The sequence below is a fragment of the Cherax quadricarinatus genome, chromosome 28 (genome assembly GCF_038502225.1).
Source record: "Cherax quadricarinatus isolate ZL_2023a chromosome 28, ASM3850222v1, whole genome shotgun sequence".
Taxonomy (NCBI): Eukaryota; Metazoa; Arthropoda; class Malacostraca; order Decapoda; family Parastacidae; genus Cherax; species Cherax quadricarinatus.
In genome coordinates this window covers 28,908,367-28,926,059 of record NC_091319.1, presented here as the reverse complement: position 1 = coordinate 28,926,059, position 17,693 = coordinate 28,908,367, and positions in this window count along the sequence as shown.

Below are 17,693 nucleotides of genomic sequence, written 5' to 3'. Positions count from 1 at the left end.
GGATATTACTGCCTTAAATGTACGCCTTGACACCCTGAAGAAAAAACAACTCTATGCAATGCAAGAACTCTACATGCCAGACAGAGAACATCCTCTCCAAGTTGAAAATGCCACTGACTATATCATTAATACTCCTCCTAACAGGACCCAAAGAATGACTATCCCACAGAGGGTGCGTCGTTTCATCCATAAAGACGATTACCATCGACCAATGATCTTGAGCAACTTCCCTGCAGATGAAGATGACTGGGTAACACCAGAACCCTTCTGTGTATACTAAGAAAATCATAGCCCCCAATTAGGGAGATATCTTGTATAGCATTCTACTGTTAAAATGATGCTACATTTACTATGGCGGGACACCACCTTGTAAGAAGCTAATGTGTCAAGTAATTCCTTACGAATTGTCCAGACAATTATCGCCTTCATTGTCGTTTAAACGTTCGTTGTGCAATCACAAAAAGAAAAACAAAATGCAACTTGTATAATTACTACCAATTCAGAGTCATGTACTTATATATTTGTTATATATATGTGACTCTGATGGGTTAGTATTATACCCCTTCAAGAATATTTTATTATTCCACATACGCTTTTTAAATTACATCAAAGTGGTTGGGCCACTTGCTTTTAATATCCTACCTCTCTCCCCCCTTCCCACCCTTTTCCAATATTTCTATCCTTACCCATCCTTCTTCCTTACCCATCTTACCAAAGACTCTGGTCATAAGAAGAAGAAGTACACTATATATACTAGTACACAGCTTCTACAACACACTTGTCACCACTTAGTAACACAATGAAATATTAATTACTCTTTTTCGTAGTTTGTATAACAGTAGCTACATACGACACGAAGATTACAATATATGAATATTTGTTGGAGAAATTCTGACGAATGATTCAATACCATAATGCAAAACCAACAAAAATATCTAAATTAACCCTCAAGTTAAAAATATAAACTAGACAAACTTCTATACTTCTAGACCATCAATAAACTTTCGACTGATTAAGGTCCAGAAGCAAGTAACACGTTTCCTAGTTTTGATTCTAATTTTGTGGGTTAATTGTATTTTGCTCGAAGAACGGAACTGAGGCTGCAGTGCTGGGGGACATCAAATCATTTGGAAAGAAGTGGTACAGATAAGTGGACGACATTTTCTCTCTCTGGGACATAAACTTGGGCTATTTTTCAACCTTTTCCAATCAACTAAGTCCTTCCATTCAACTAACTCCTTCCATTAACTTTAGAGTGGAACTCAACAACGAATTTCCTTTCCTCAATAAACTAGTGATCAGATTTGAAGAAAGAATTAATTTTACTGTTTTCACAATACATGTACACACAGATACACACACGAAATGTCGATGTTCCAGATGTTCGAATGGTTCAGGATGGACCGAAACGTTTCTGATTTCTATTTCCAAAACGTGGGGTCAGTCATGCATACTCTCCAAAGCCGAGACACATGAGTGAGAAAACAGGAGGTAAAGGGGTAAAAGGGAAGAACATAAATGTGATAAATATATTTATATGCAATAAAGGGATTAAAATAGCAGATAAAGAATGTTTTTTGGTACTAATAAGAGGGAGAAGAAGCCATTGTTTTTAAATGAATAATACGCGAAATATAATATCCTAGGCTCGGCTTTAGCACTTTTTAAATAAAAAAAGCACAATACCCTGACTGGAACGGGTTATTTGTGTTAGCACTTTCTAATAATAATAATAATAATAATAATAATAATAATAATAAACGTAATAAGCACTCTAGAAAGATTACTGGAAAGTATTTCTTTACAGGGTAATAGATGACTGGCTGAAATCAAAGGAGAAACAGTTTGTCGAATATCAAAGGGAATTAAAAACAAGAGAAATACAATCGGTTTATAGCGAAAGACGTGACGCCATGAAAACAAATACTCTTCATGGGGGGGGGGGGTGAAGACACACATAAGCAAACTATATCAGGCCAAGTGTCTATCAACAAGTCCCTTTGACAACTAATAATTACAGACAGACAGACAGACAGACACACACACACACACACACACACACACACACACACACACACACACACACACACACACACACACACACACATACACACACACACACACACACACACACACAAAGACACACGCACTCATACGCGCACACTCCTATCTTCCTTTTCCTCTTCCCCTCTGCCTCTTCCTCTTCCTCCTCCACCACCTCCTCCTCCTCCTCTTCCTTCTCCTCCTCCTCCTCCTCCTCCTCCACCACCTCCTCCCCCTCCTCCCCCTCCCCCTCCCCCTCCTCCTCCTCCTCCTCCTCCTCCTCCTCCTCCTCCTCCCCTCCTCTCCTCTCCTTCCCCTCCCTCTCCCCCTCTCCTTCCCTTTGCCTTTCCCTCTCTTCTTTCCCCTCCTCCCCATACTCCCCTATCCTTCCCCTCATCTTTTCCCCCCTCTGCCACTGTCTCCCACTCCTAACCTTTATCCTTCTGCTCTTCTCCCTACCTCCCTCCCCCTCTCCCTCTCACCAACAAACACGAAATTGGCGAAAGGGCTACATGGGCACAATCCAGTCTGGGGGACATAAGGTAGTCATTGCAGTGTTATATAACCCGCTACAGATCTTCAGGAGGCCAAGAGAAGAATATGAAGAAAGCCAAAGAGCAGTGGTGGACACACTGGCTGAGGTACTAGAAGAGCTCACACGGGTAAATCAAAGTTACCTGTTATGGGCTATTTCAATCACGAGGAGATTGGGAAAACCTGGAGCCACATGGGGGTCCCGAAACATGGAGAGCGAAGATAATGGATGTGGTAATGGTAAACCTCATGCATCAACATGTTAGGGACACTACCAGAGAGAGGGGAGGATGAACCAGCAAGACTGGACCTCGTGTTCACCCTGAGTCGCTTGGACAATGAGGACATCACAAATGAAAGGCCCCTCGTAACTAGTAATCACGTGGTTCTGAGCTCTGAGTACGTAGTAGAGCTACAAGTGGAAAGGGTAACAGGAGTAGGATGGGAAAAGCCAAGCTACAAAAGGGAGGACTATACAGGTATGAGAAACTTCCTGCAGGAGGTTCAGTGGGAAAGAGAATTGGTAGGAAAGTGAGTAAACGAAATGATGGAATACGTAACAACTACGCTGGAAGATCTGCTCCCAAGGGCAACAGAAATAATGGGAAGACCAGAATGGGCCTTTGTATTACCCAAAGGAACAAGCTCATGAACGACAACCAGCACGGATTCATGGAAGGCAAATCCTGTATCACAAACCTACTACATTTTTATGACAAGGTAATGGAAGCAAGACACGAGAGTGAGGGGTAGGTAGACTGCATTTTCTTAGACTACAAGAAGTCCTTCGACACACTTCCTCACAAGAGGTTAATAAAAACGCTAGAATATCAGGCACGTACAACAGGAAGGGCACTACAATGGATCAAAGAATACCTGATCAGAGAATACCTGTGACGAGCGGGGTTCCACGTGGGTCTGTCCTAGGACCAGTGCTATTTTCTGTATATGTGAATGACATGACGAAAGGGATAGACTCGGAAGTGTCCCTGTTGGCAGATGATGTGAAGTTAATGAGGAGAAGTAAATCGGATAAGGATCAGGCAGGACTACAATGAGACCTGGACAATCTGTATGCTTGGTCCAGCAAATGGCTCCTGAATTTAACCCCGCCAAATGCAAAGTCATGACAATCGGGTAAGAGCAAAGAAGACTGCAGACAGAGCATAGGCTAAGTGGCCAAAGACTGCAAACCTCACTCAAGGAAAAGGATCTTGGGGTGAGTATAATACCGAGCACATCTCCTGAGGCGCAAATCAACCAGATAACTGCTATAGCATGTGGGCTCCTGACAACCCTAAGAATAGCGTTCCTATACCTCAGTAAGGAATCATTCAAGGCTCTGTACACCATGTACGTCAGACCCATATTAGAGAATGCAGCACCAGTTTGGTACCCACACCTGGTCAAGCACGTCAAGAAATTAAAGAAAATGCAAAGGTTTGCAACAAGACTAGTTCCAGAGCTAAGGGTAATGCCCTACGAAGAAAGCTTAAATGAAATCGGCCTGACGACACTGGAGGACTGGAGGGTTAGGGGAGACATGATAACGACATACAAAATGCTGCGAGGAATTGGCGAGGTGGACAGAGACATGATATTCCAGAGAGGGGACACAGAAACAAAGGGTCACAGTTGGAAGTTGAAGACTCAGATGAGTCAAAGGGATGTTAGGAAGTATTTCTTTAGTTACATATTTTTCAGGAAGTGGAATAGTCTGGCATGTGATGTAGTGGAGGTGGGAACCATATACATATAGTTTTAAGAGGAGGTATGATAAAGCTCATGGAGCAGAGAAAGCTAGGACCTAGTAACGATCAGTGAAGAGGCGGGGCCAGGAGCTATGACGCGACCTCTGCAACCACAAATAGGTGAGAATACACACACACACACGAAAAAGTAGAAACTCTCAAGAGAACAATATTTTCAATAGATCCCTGATGTGATTTCCAAATTCCCACTACATGATCACAAACTTAACTACCAGCTCACAATTACATCTCGCACAACTGGAAATAAGAGCATAAGAATGTGGAATCTTGAGAATGGGTCTCCAATATCCGTTTACAACAGCAGTTCCCTAAGTGCAAATCTATGATTCCTTCACACGTTAGTTTGTTCGGGAATCTCAGCTCAATGGGCGTCTATCTGGTGAGTTTCCCACGGGAGCTGATCTCTCTAACCAGTAATTAGGAGGCGTGTGGAGGTCATTATAAGTTCAGGGTAAGTATCTAAGAGGGAGATTCTGTAGCTAGACACTCTAAATGGATAGAGGTAGAGATTCAATGGTTAGCTTCTCCTGGGGGGCAGGAACCTTGTCACTCTGGGTTAGAGAGGTGGAACTTTCTTGTGGGAGGTGGACTCTGGATTATATTCTCTGTAGAACCTGGTCTCTTTCGTAGTTGGAATAAGTGAATGTTCATTAATGTCAGCTAATTAAATTCTCCTTTCCAGAGTATCTCACTTTATTACATCCTACCAATTATTTTAGTAACAGATAGCTGTATGATTAACCAATTTTACTATTGTAATAAATACTTAAGCATTAATAAAATATAATTACTCATCATTAATACGATACTCTCAAGACCGAGTATTACTGCAGTTTGCAGTAATACTCGGAGATTTTCCAATAGTATTTAGGAAGATAAAATGTTGTCCTCACTCTCTCAACTCATTATTTTCGATATTGAAGATAAGAATGGTTCCAGTTTCGCTAGTAAAATAACATGGCAGCTAACCAGTGGTGATTTTTTTATTAACATATCTGCCGTCTCCCACCTATGCAGGGTGGCCAGGAAAAGAAAAACTTTCATCATTCACTCCATCATTGTCTTGCCAGAGGCATGCTTACACTATAGTTATAAAACTGCAACATTAACACCTCTTCTTCAGAGTACAGACACTATACTTCCCATTGCCAAGACTCCAGTCCGGCTTGCCAGTTTCCTTGACTCACTTTATAAATGTTACCTTGCATACACTCCAACAGCACGTTAAGTCCTAAAAACCATTTGTCTCCATTTGCTCCTAACACGCTCATGCATGCTTGTTGGAAGTCAAAGCCCCTCGCACACAAAACTTTTACCCTCCTCCCTCCTAGGCCAACCCCTATCCCCCTTCCCTCCACTCCAGATAAATACACTCTCGAAGTCATTCTGCTTCCTTCCACCCTCTCTACATGTCCGAACCACCTCAACAACCTCTCCTCAGCCCACTGGATAATAGTTTTGGTTATCCCACACCTTCTTCTAATTTCCAGACTACGAATTCCCTGCATTATATTCGCACCACACATTGCCCTCAGACATGACATCTCCACTGTCTCCAGCCTTCTCCTTGTTGCAACGTTCACCACCCATGTTTCACACCCATATAACAGCGTTGGTAAAACTATACTCTCATATATTCCCCTCTTTGCTTCCATGGACAACGTTCTTTTTCTCTACAGACTCCTAAGTGCACCACTAACCTTTTTCCCCTCGTCAATTCTATGATTCACCTCATCTTTCATATACCCATCTGCTGACACGTCCACTCCTAAATATCTGAGTACATTCACCTCCTCCATACACTCACCCTCCAGTCTGATATCCAATTTTTCGTTACCTAATTGTTTCGTTATCCACGTCACCTTACTCTTTCCAATATTCACTTTTAATTTTCTTCTCATTCATACACTACCAAACTCATCCGCTAACCTCTGCAACTTCTCTTCAGAATCTTCCAAAAGCACAGTCTCACCAGCAAAGAGCAACTGTGACAACTCCCACTTCGTGTTAGATTCTTTATCTTTTAACCTCACACCTCTTGCCAGCACCCAAGCATTCACTTCTCTTACAACCCCATCTATAAATAAAATGAACAACCACGGTGACATCGCATATCCTTGTCTAAGGCCTACTTTTACTGGGAAATAATCACCCTTTCTCCTACATACTTGAACCTGAGCCTCACTATCCTCGTAAAAACTCTTCAGTGCTTTCATTAACCTACCCCGTAGTCCATACATTTGCAACATCTGCCACATTGCAGATGTGCCTCTCCGCTGGTCTAATAAACTTATGCTATAAAGTGTTATATTACTAATTACTATTTTGTGATAAGTGCAAGTGAATATACTAAAGGGAAGAAAAAACTACTTTATCTAGAGACTCTAAAGGAATATCTTACCTTGTGATATTAGAGAAGAAGAAAAGTGGCAATTATTTTCCTGACTTCTTGTCCATGATATGACACGAAGAGGAGCACTGCAGCTCATCTACTGACCCAGAGATGAACTCTGCTCATTGTGTGATTAAGTTTCGAGGCCTTCCCTGTCTCTCAGCATATATGTAATTCATAGATATATTAATACATACAGTACATGCATATATGCTCTCCATCCCCTCTAGCTCCTACATTTCTTATTGCTTAAATGCGATTTTTTGTTCTCTCTCTCGCTCTCTCCCTCACACACACACACACACACACACACACACAGGGAGGCAACAACTAGTCATGGTATGTGACGAAGTGTCAGAGTGGGCGACTCTGACGACCGAGGTTCCACAGAGGTCTGTCCCAGGACCGGAGCTGTTTCTGGTCTCCTTACTACAGGATGGATATAGATTCATTAAAGAACATGCAGAGAAGAATGACTAAAATGATTTACTGTATAAAGAATCTCTCGAATGAAGACAGAGCCTTTAATCTTCTCTCTCTGGAGAGACGTAGAATGAGGGGAGATATCGAAGTGTATAAGTGGATGATGGTTATAAACAAAGGTTATATTAATAAAGTACTGAGGATGTCGATCCAAGTAAAAACCAGAAATAACGGATTTAAGTTGGATAAATTTTGATTTATAAAGGACATAGGCAAATTCTGGTTTTCGAACATAGTGGATGCATGGAACAATCTTCCGAGTAGGGTGAGAGGGGCTAGGACCTTGAGTGTATTTAAAAAGAGACTGGACAAATTTGTGTGTGGAAGGGGCTGAGTTTGACTGGCGTCGTGGGTACGGAAGAAAATTCTTGGGTAGCTTTGGGTAGTGGTGGTTTTGATAAGGACCTGCCTTGTATGGGGCAGTAGGCTTTCTGCAGTATTCCTCCATTCTTATGTTCTTATGGTATATGTGAATGACATGCCGGAAGGGATAGACTAGAAGTGTCCCTGTTAATGAGGAGAATTAAATCGGATGAGGATCAGACAGGACTACGAAGGGACCTAGACAGGCTGTAAGCCTGGTCCAGCAACTGGCTCCTAGAATTTAACCCCACCAAATGGTAAATCATGAAAATCGGGGAAGGGTAAAGAAGACCGCAAACAGAGTGTAGGCTAGGTGGCCAAAGACTGCAAACCTCACTCAATGAAAAGGATGTTGGGGTGAGTAGAATACAGAGCAAATCTCCTGAGGCGAACATCAATCAGATAACTGCTTCAGGATATGGGCGTCTGGCAAACCTAAGAATAGCGTTCCGATACCTCAGTAAGGAATCGTTCAAGACTCTGTACACCGTACACATCAGGCTAGGAGCATGCAGCACCAGTTTGGAACCTACATCTTGTCAAGGACGTCAAGAAATTAGAGAAAGTGGAAAGGTTTGCAACAAGAGTAGTCCCAGAGCTTTGGGGTATGTCTTACGAAGATAGGTTAAGGGAAACCGACCTTATGACACTCGCTGGAGAGTGCCGGGAGGGTGAGAAGAAATTCTTACCCACATTCAGAAAAATCACAGACAAGACAAGAAAGATCCCACAGTTCGCCCAGGGGTGCAGGAAAGCAAAAGCTATAAATACAAGAACATGGAAAATATAAAGAGAGCAAGCAAGGAATGTCAGAGAATAAGAAAACAAACAAAAGAATATTTTGAAAAGGATATAGCATAAAAAAACAAATCTATTTATTTTTATTATTTTAATAGATTTTTTTATTTTCATGACTTTAGTGAATCTTAATCGCGTGTCGGTACAATGTAAGATACAGTATTATCATCTTAGACTGACTTTCTCCAAGTCTTGATTGGAATACTCAACTTTTTTAACTAAAACTAGGTGAAAGTTCGAGGCTTCCTTTGTGCAGTTTTATATAAACATTTCCGAAATTTGTTTCCATGTCTCTTCTGGTGTTCTTCAAAACTTTAACACTCTGTATACTACTTAGTAGAAAGATAGTATTGTTAATGGAATATGAAGGGGCCATTTTGCCATTTTTATTTTCGAAATGGTACTGTAGTGTATTGCAATGAATAAATGCTTATGCTTGCTCGAGCGAAATGCCATGATAATAATAAAGGGGACCTTATCATCCTCTTCCTTGGATCGTATCAGAATTCTTCCCATTTCACAGGCGCTGTATGACCCTACGGGCTTAGTGCTTTTCCCTAATTAAAGTAAAACAATTTTGAACTGCCTTAAACTTTACTTAATGGTTGACGCATCGTATGAAATGGATGAAACTATTATTTTTAGGACTGAAGCTGTGAAGCTGCAAAATATTGCTGGAACAAAAAGGCACAATACCGTGAATGGAACAAAACACAAATAACCCGCACAACAGAGAGACAAAAGCTTATGGTCCAAGTCGGACCATAATGTTGTCATAAGCTTCTTTCTTCTAAGTGCAGGTTATCTATACATGAAATATTGTTGGAGACTGTGCAGTAACTGGAAATGCATCTCCTTTTTAGGATGTATAAGTTTTAACATCCTAATTTTATTAATCAAATTGGTATCTGAGAAATAAGTTATGAACGTCCCTTCGGTTAGTCTACGAGGTTAATTAAATCACTGTAACGTACGTTTTATGTGCCCATAACCTCTGCACTTACTCAAAACAACAATCCTAGAGTTTACCTAGAGAGAGTTCCGGGGGTCAACGCCCCCGCGGCCCGGTCTGTGACCAGGCCTCCTTAGGTCAGTGTCCCAGGATGCGACCCACACCAGTCGACTCACACCCAGGTACCCATTTTACTGATGGGGAACATAGACAACAGGTGGAAAGAAACACGTCCAATGTTTCTACTATGGCTGGGAATCGAACCCAGGCCCTCACCGTGTGAAGCGAGAGCGTTAACCACCAGGCCACGTAATTACGTTTCTATTGACTTCATTATTTAAAGATTAAACGCCTCCCATTACTGGACAAAAATTTACATTGATTATGGCCTTTATTAGTCCAAGTTATTATAGTTGATGGAAGAAATGGCGAAAATTTAAATATTGTTTTATATGCAGTAATTTCTGACTGCCGCATCTGATTGGCTTCAACGTCACAGATAACTCGACATTGCAACTTCTGAGCGGCTTCAAACTTTATGTTGCTCTGTCTTAGATTGCCATTTTAGTTCAGCCTCAACGCTGACATTTCTTAGAGGAAGACTAGAAATAGCTTCGGGTAGTGAATGTCGTAATTTACCGTTCTTTCAATTGTATTAACGTTGGTAGAATTGCCAACAACATGTGAGAAAAAATGACATAAGTGCAACTTATGTGACATTTTATTGTGGCAACGTTGCCACAATAAAATGTCGTAATACTTTCAATTGTGTCCTTTTACCTATCTTTTTTTTTATTTAAGAAATTAGAATATTACTTTCCAAGTGATGACTTTTGAATGCCTTTTCCGATACGCTTTAAATCATAAATGGTAATAATTAACGGAGTAAGAAATTTATGACATATAGTGTGCTATTCCTATCGATGTATTGAGCCATAGGAGGCTGAGGTTATGCATGTGTAGGGAACGTTTCACCACTGCGTGGCGAAACGTTTCCTCAATAAAGATACCCAAGTGTTGCACGTGTCTAATTCAGAAGCGAGAGAAGTACACCTAGTTCTTGTACGGGTTACCGTTGCTATATTTAGACTGACTCGACAGGGCTAATCACATGGTGATATATGTCCCTCACCCGCACTTCCACCATCAGGGTGTTACGTAGGTGCATGCTGGTTATGTGCATATACACATACTTAGGCTCTCTCTCTCTCTCTCTCTCTCTCTCTCTCTCTCTCTCTCTCTCTCTCTCTCTCTCTCTCTCTCTCTCTCTCTCTCTCTCTCATGGTGTAATAACACAGTGCATAATAATGGAATAACTAGAAAAGTGGAAAAATGAATCTTTAACTTTCTAACCAACAAAACACAAGGATCAATTAATAGCAGTCATTGTTCAGTCAGCGTGGATACAATGCAAAGCTGTTCCACAAGATAGAGTACTCGCTCCAATCCTTTTCGCCATCCTCTTACCCGACATAAACACAGATGTTAGCCATTCTGCTTTGTCTTCTTCCTTTGCTAACGATACTAGAATTTCCATGAGAAAGTCATCCATTGAGGACACTGCAAATCTACAAGCGGATTTATTACCAAGCAGATTTATTCTAACAACATAATAGAGCGGAAAGCTAATGTGGAAAACATGGGAGTTATGCCACAGGATCTCACATTCAAAGAACACCACAATGTTATTATAACATCTGCTAGGAAAATTATTATATGCTTAATGATTGCCTTCAAAACAGGGGATCCCAAGCTAATGATGATTCTCTTTATATCACTTGTTCTAACAAGGCTGGAATACTGCTTTACTGAAACGGCCCTTGTCAATGCAGGCGATATTACAGATCTGCAGAATATGCATACAACTTTGGCTGCACGTATGAGTACAGTCAAGCACCTCACTTACAGCGACCTTTCGAAGGCCTTTGACCTGTACTCTTTGGAACACAGGCAAGAAAAATGCATCATAATTTACGCCTTGAAAATCCTGGAGGGAATAGTCCCAAAGCTACTGTGGTTCTTACGTTTGATTGCTTGTGGCCGGCAGTAAAATCCTGGCTGATCAGGCTCTGATCTACCTCAAGGCCTAGACGTGAACCGGGCAGAGCGTTGATCCCCAGCTAGTTGCAGGATGCTAATTGTTGTGAAATTATTTCGTGATATATATATATATATATGGTAGAGTTATTATTGAAAGAATTAAGAGTAAGACGGAGAATAGGATAGCAGATGAACAAGGAGGCTTTAGGAAAGGTAGGGGGTGTGTGGACCAGGTGTTTACAGTGAAACATATAAGTGAACAGTATTTAGATAAGGCTAAAGAGGTCTTTGTGGCATTTATGGATTTGGAAAAGGCGTATGACAGGGTGGATAGGGGGGCAATGTGGCAGATGTTGCAGGTGTATGTATGGTGTAGGAGGTAGGTTACGGAAAGCAGTGAAAAGTTTTTACGAGGATAGTGAGGCTCAAGTTAGAATATGTAGGAAAGAGGGAAATTATTTCCCAGTAAAAGTAGGCCTTAGACAAGGATGTGTGATGTCACCGTGGTTGTTTAATACATTTATAGATGGGGTTGTAAGAGAAGTAAATGCGAGGGTCTTGGCAAGGGGCGTGGAGTTAAAAGATAAAGAATCACACATAAAGTGGGAGTTGTCACAGTTGCTCTTTGCTGATGATACTGTGCTCTTGGGAGATTCTGAAGAGAAGTTGCAGAGATTGGTGGATGAATTTGGTAGGGTGTGCAAAAGAAGAAAATTAAAAGTGAATATAGGAAAGAGTAAGGTTATGAGGATAACAAAAAGATTATGTGGTGAAAGATTGGATATCAGATTGGAGGGAGAGAGTATGGAGGAGGTGAATGTATTCAGATATTTGGGAGTGGACGTGTCAGCGGATGGGTCTATGAAAGATGAGGTGAATCATAGAATTGATGAGGGGAAAAGGGTGAGTTGTGCACTTAGGAGTCTGTGGAGACAAAGAACTTTGTCCTTGGAGGCAAAGAGGGGAATGTATGAGAGTATAGTTTTACCAACGCTCTTATATGGGTGTGAAGCATGGGTGATTAATGTTGCAGCGAGGAGAAGGCTGGAGGCAGTGGAGATGTCATGTCTGAGAGCAATGTGTGGTGTGAATATAATGCAGAGAATTCGTAGTTTGGAAGTTAGAAGGAGGTGCGGGATTACCAAAACTGTTGTCCAGAGGGCTGAGGAAGGGTTGTTGAGGTGGTTCGGACATGTAGAGAGAATGGAGTGAAACAGAATGACTTCAAGAGTGTATCAGTCTGTAGTGGAAGGAAGGCGGGGTAGGGGTCGGCCTAGGAAATGTTGGAGGGAGGGGGTAAAGGAGGTTTTGTGTGCGAGGGGCTTGGACTTCCAGCAGGCATGCGTGAGCGTGTTTGATAGGAGTGAATGGAGACAAATGGTTTTTAATACTTGACGTGCTGTTGGAGTGTGAGCAAAGTAACATTTATGAAGGGGTTCAGGGAAACCAGCAGGCCGGACTTGAGTCCTGGAGATGGGAAGTACAGCGCCTGCACTCTGAAGGAGGGGTGTTAATGTTGCAGTTTAAAAACTGTAGTGTAAAGCACCCTTCTGGCAAGACAGTGATGGAGTGAATGATGGTGAAAGCTTTTCTTTTTCGGGCCACCCTGCCTTGGTGGGAAATGGCCAGTGTGATAAATATATATATATATATATATATATATATATATATATATATATATATATATATATATATATATATATATATATATATATATATATATATATAATGTAACCACGGACGAATGGTAATGATCAATAACAACACTGCGCTAGCCAAGGATTCGAACCCATGTTGTACTGGCCTGCTTCATGGTAAGGAGAATCGTGAAGAACAGGAGGAGTTTGAGGTAATCAGTCCCTCAGCCTTGAGTCGATGTAGTCAGTCCATCAGTCTTGAAAAATATACAGCATACGAGCGAAGAAGTGGCTTATATACTGTAGGCAAGAGAGGTACAGGAATCGTAGATGGTATCACATTCGTCCAATATGGAAGCAGGTTGAAGATTGAGACACTTATGCAGCATATGGGAATCTTTATTCAGGAAACGTTTCGCCACACAGTGGCTTCATCAGTCCAATACAAAGAGGAAGGCGTAAGGAGAGGAGGAGAATGAGGTAATCAGTCTCTCAACCTGGAGTCGATGTGTTCAGTCCATTCTACAAGATTGATGGACTGAACACATCGACTCCAGGTTGAGGGACTGATTACCTCATTCTCCTCCTCTCCTTACGCCTTCCTCTTTGTATTGGACTGATGAAGCCACTGTGTGGCGAAACGTTTCCTGAATAAAGATTCCCATATGCTGCATAAGTGTCTCAATCTTCAACTTGTCGGTTTTTCAAACCATTCATCACACATGGAAACAGGTCATGCCTCATTTTCCTCGCAGATGTGATGATAACATTGTTGTGATCCTCTGACATTAACACTCCCAAGTACTTTACATTAGTTTTCGCAACATTGTGTGGTTAGAATTTGTTGTATATTCCGTTCTGGCTATTATTTCCTCAAGTTTTTCATACTGGATTAAATGAAATGAACATCATTTTGCTTTCTGTGGCCCACTGGAAGGTCCTAGTGTACGTCCGCTTGGAGCCTTGCCGTGTCCATAATAGATGATACGCAAAATCTAGTATCGTCTGCTTAGGAAGACATAGAGTTATAGTTTACATCTCTATGTCAGTTATGAGAATGAGGAACAACATAGGGGCGAGTAGTGTACCTTGTGGAGCAGAACTTTTTACTGTGGCTGCCTCCGACTTAACTGTTTACACCATTGTTTACAAGCGCACACCATAGTTTGCACAATAACGCTTCTTGCTAAATAAGCACCTCATTGTTCACATTCCAGTATTATTGTTCACAATAGTTCACCATTATAAACACACACACATACACACACACACACACACACCATTGTTTCTACTGATATACCATTGTCCTTAAAATCACATCATTTTCTGAGCAGTCACATCATTGTTCATATACATGCCAATGTTCTCACACGCGTACATTCTGTACATATGTACACCATTGTCCAGATAGACACACCACTGTCCACCCAGACACACCATTGTCCGCACAGACACATAATTGTAAACGCAGACACACCATTGTGAACAGATGGTTTGAGAGAGGGGGAACATTAGCACGAGGATATAACTGGAAGGTGATAACTCGGACGGGTCACAGGGACTTTAGGAAGTATTTCTTCAGCATTAGAGTAGACAGGAAGTGGAAGTACCTGAAGAATGAAGCAATAAAGGCAGGACCAATATTTAGTTTTAGGAAGAGGCACGATAAGGTTCTCGAAGCCAGGAGAGAGAGTGGATCTAGTAACGAGCAGCAAAGAGTCAGGGTTAGGATCTGGAACTAGACCCCTGCAACCACATAAAGGTGATTACATACGCTTCATTTTCGTCACAGACACCCGTATCCAGACAAACACATCATTGTCCACACAGACACTGCATTGTCCACACAGACACTGCATTGTCCACACAGACACTGCATTGTCCACACAGACACTGCATTGTCCACTCAGACACTGCATTGTCCACTCAGACACACCATTGTTCTCACAGACTCACCATTATTCAACTCAGTCTATTGCCTATTGCAAGTCATTTGCATTTCCCACAGATACACACCCACGAAATTCACAATATTGTCCACTCGCACACAGTGTCTACACAGAGAAACAAACACAGACGGACAGACAGACAGAGACAAACACACACACAAAGACACAGACACACACAGACACACACACACACAGACACACAGACACAAACATACAGACACAGACACAGACACACACACACACACACACACACACACACACACACACACACACATACACACACACACACAGTGGCAGGAGAGATAGGGGGGACATGATAACGACATACAAAATACTGAGAGGAATTGACAAGGTGGACAAAGACAGGATGTTCCAGAGATTGGACACAGTAACAAGGGGACACAGTTGGAAGCTGAAGACACAGATGAATCACAGGGATGTTAGGAAGTATTTCTTCAGCCACAGAGTAGTCAGTAAGTGGAATAGTTTGGGAAGCGATGTAGTGGAGGCAGGATCCATACATAGCTTTAAGCAGAGGTATGATAAAGCTCACGGCTCAGGGAGAGTGACCTAGTAGCGATCAGTGAAGAGGCGGGGCCAGGAGCTCGGACTCGACCCCCGCAACCTCAACTAGGTGAGTACACCTAGGTGAGTACACACACACACACACACACACAGGGCCAGGAGCTGAGTCTCGATCCCTGCAACCACAATTAGGTGAGTACACAGGCACACACGCAGGAATATCGAGATGGTGGCAAGTATATTGAGAGATGGTGGCAGGAATTTTGAAAGATGGTGGCAGGAATATTGAGAGATGGTGGCAAGAATATTGAGAGATGGTGGCAGGAATATTGAGAGAAGGTGGCAGGAATATTGAGAGATCGTGGTAGGAAATTTGAGAGATGGTGGCAGCAAAATTGAGAGATGATGGCAGGAATATTAAGAGATGGTGGCAGGAATATTGAAAGATGGTGGCAGGAATATTGAGAGATGGTGGCAGGAAATTTGAGAGATGATGGCAGCAAAATTGAGAGATGGTGGCAGGAATATTAAGAGATGGTGGCAGGAATATTGAAAGGTGGTGCCAGGAATATTGAAATATGGTGGCAGGAATATTGAGAGATGGTGGCAGGAATATTGAGAGATGGTGGCAGAACTATAAAAAGATGTTGGCAGGAAGTTTGAGAGATAGTGGCAGGAATATTGAGAGATGGTGGCAGGAATATTGAGAGATGGTGGCAGGAATACTGAGAGATGGTGGCAGGAATACTGAGAGATGGTGGCAGGAATACTGAGAGATGATGGCAGGAATATTGAGAGATGGCAGGAATACCGAGTGATGGTGGCAGGAGTATTGAGAGATGGCAGGAATACCGAGTGATGGTGGCTGGAATATTGAAAGATGGTGGCAGGAATATTGAGAGATGGTGGCAGGAATATTGAGAGATGGTGGCAGGAATATTGAGAGATGGTGGCAGGAATATTGAGAGATGATGGCAGGAATATTGAGAGATGGCAGGAATACCGAGTGATGGTGGCAGGAGTATTGAGAGATGGTGGCAGGAGTATTGAGAGATGGCAGGAATACCGAGTGATGGTGGCTGGAATATTGAAAGATGGTGGCAGGAATATTGAAAGATGGTGGCAGGAATATTGAGAGATGGTGGCAGGAATATTGAGAGAAGGTGGCAGGAATATTGAAAGATGGTGGCAGGAATATTGAGAGATGGTGGCAGGAATATTGAGAGATGGTGGCAGGAATATTGAGAGATGGTGGCAGGAATATTGGAAGATGGTGGCAGGAATATTGAGAGATGGTGGCAGGAATATTGAGAGATGGTGGCAGGAATATTGAGAGATGGTGGCAGGAATATTGAGAGATGGTGGCAGGAATATTGAGAGATGATGGCAGGAATATTGAGAGATGGCAGGAATACCGAGTGATGGTGGCAGGAGTATTGAGAGATGGTGGCAGGAGTATTGAGAGATGGCAGGAATACCGAGTGATGGTGGCTGGAATATTGAAAGATGGTGGCAGGAATATTGAGAGATGGTGGCAGGAATATTGAGAGAAGGTGGCAGGAATATTGAAAGATGGTGGCAGGAATATTGAGAGATGGTGGCAGGAATATTGAGAGATGGTGGCAGGAATATTGAGAGATGGTGGCAGGAATATTGAAAGATGGTGGCAGGAATATTGAGAGATGGTGGCAGGAATATTGAGAGATGGTGGCAGGAATATTGAGAGATGGTGGCAGGAATATTGAAAGATGGTGGCAGGAATATTGAGAGATGGTGGCCGGAATATTGAGAGATGGTGGCCGGAATATTGAGAGATGGTGGCAGGAATACTGAGAGATGGTGGCAGGAATATTGAAAGATGGTGTCAGGAATATTGAGAGATGGTGGCAGGAATATTGAGAGATGGTGGCAGGAATATTGAAAGCTGGTGGCAGGAATATTGAAAGATGGTGGCAGGAATATTAAGAGATGGTGGCAGGAATATTGAAAGATGGTGGCAGGAATATTGAGAGATGGTGGCAGGAATATTGAGAGATGGTGGCAGAAATATTGAAAGATGGTGGCAGGAATATTGAAAGATGGTGGCAGGAATATTGAAAGATGGTGGCAGGAATATTGAGAGATGGTGGCAGGAATATTGAAAGATGGTGGCAGGAATATTGAAAGATGGTGGCAGGAATATAGAGAGATGGTGGCAGGAATATT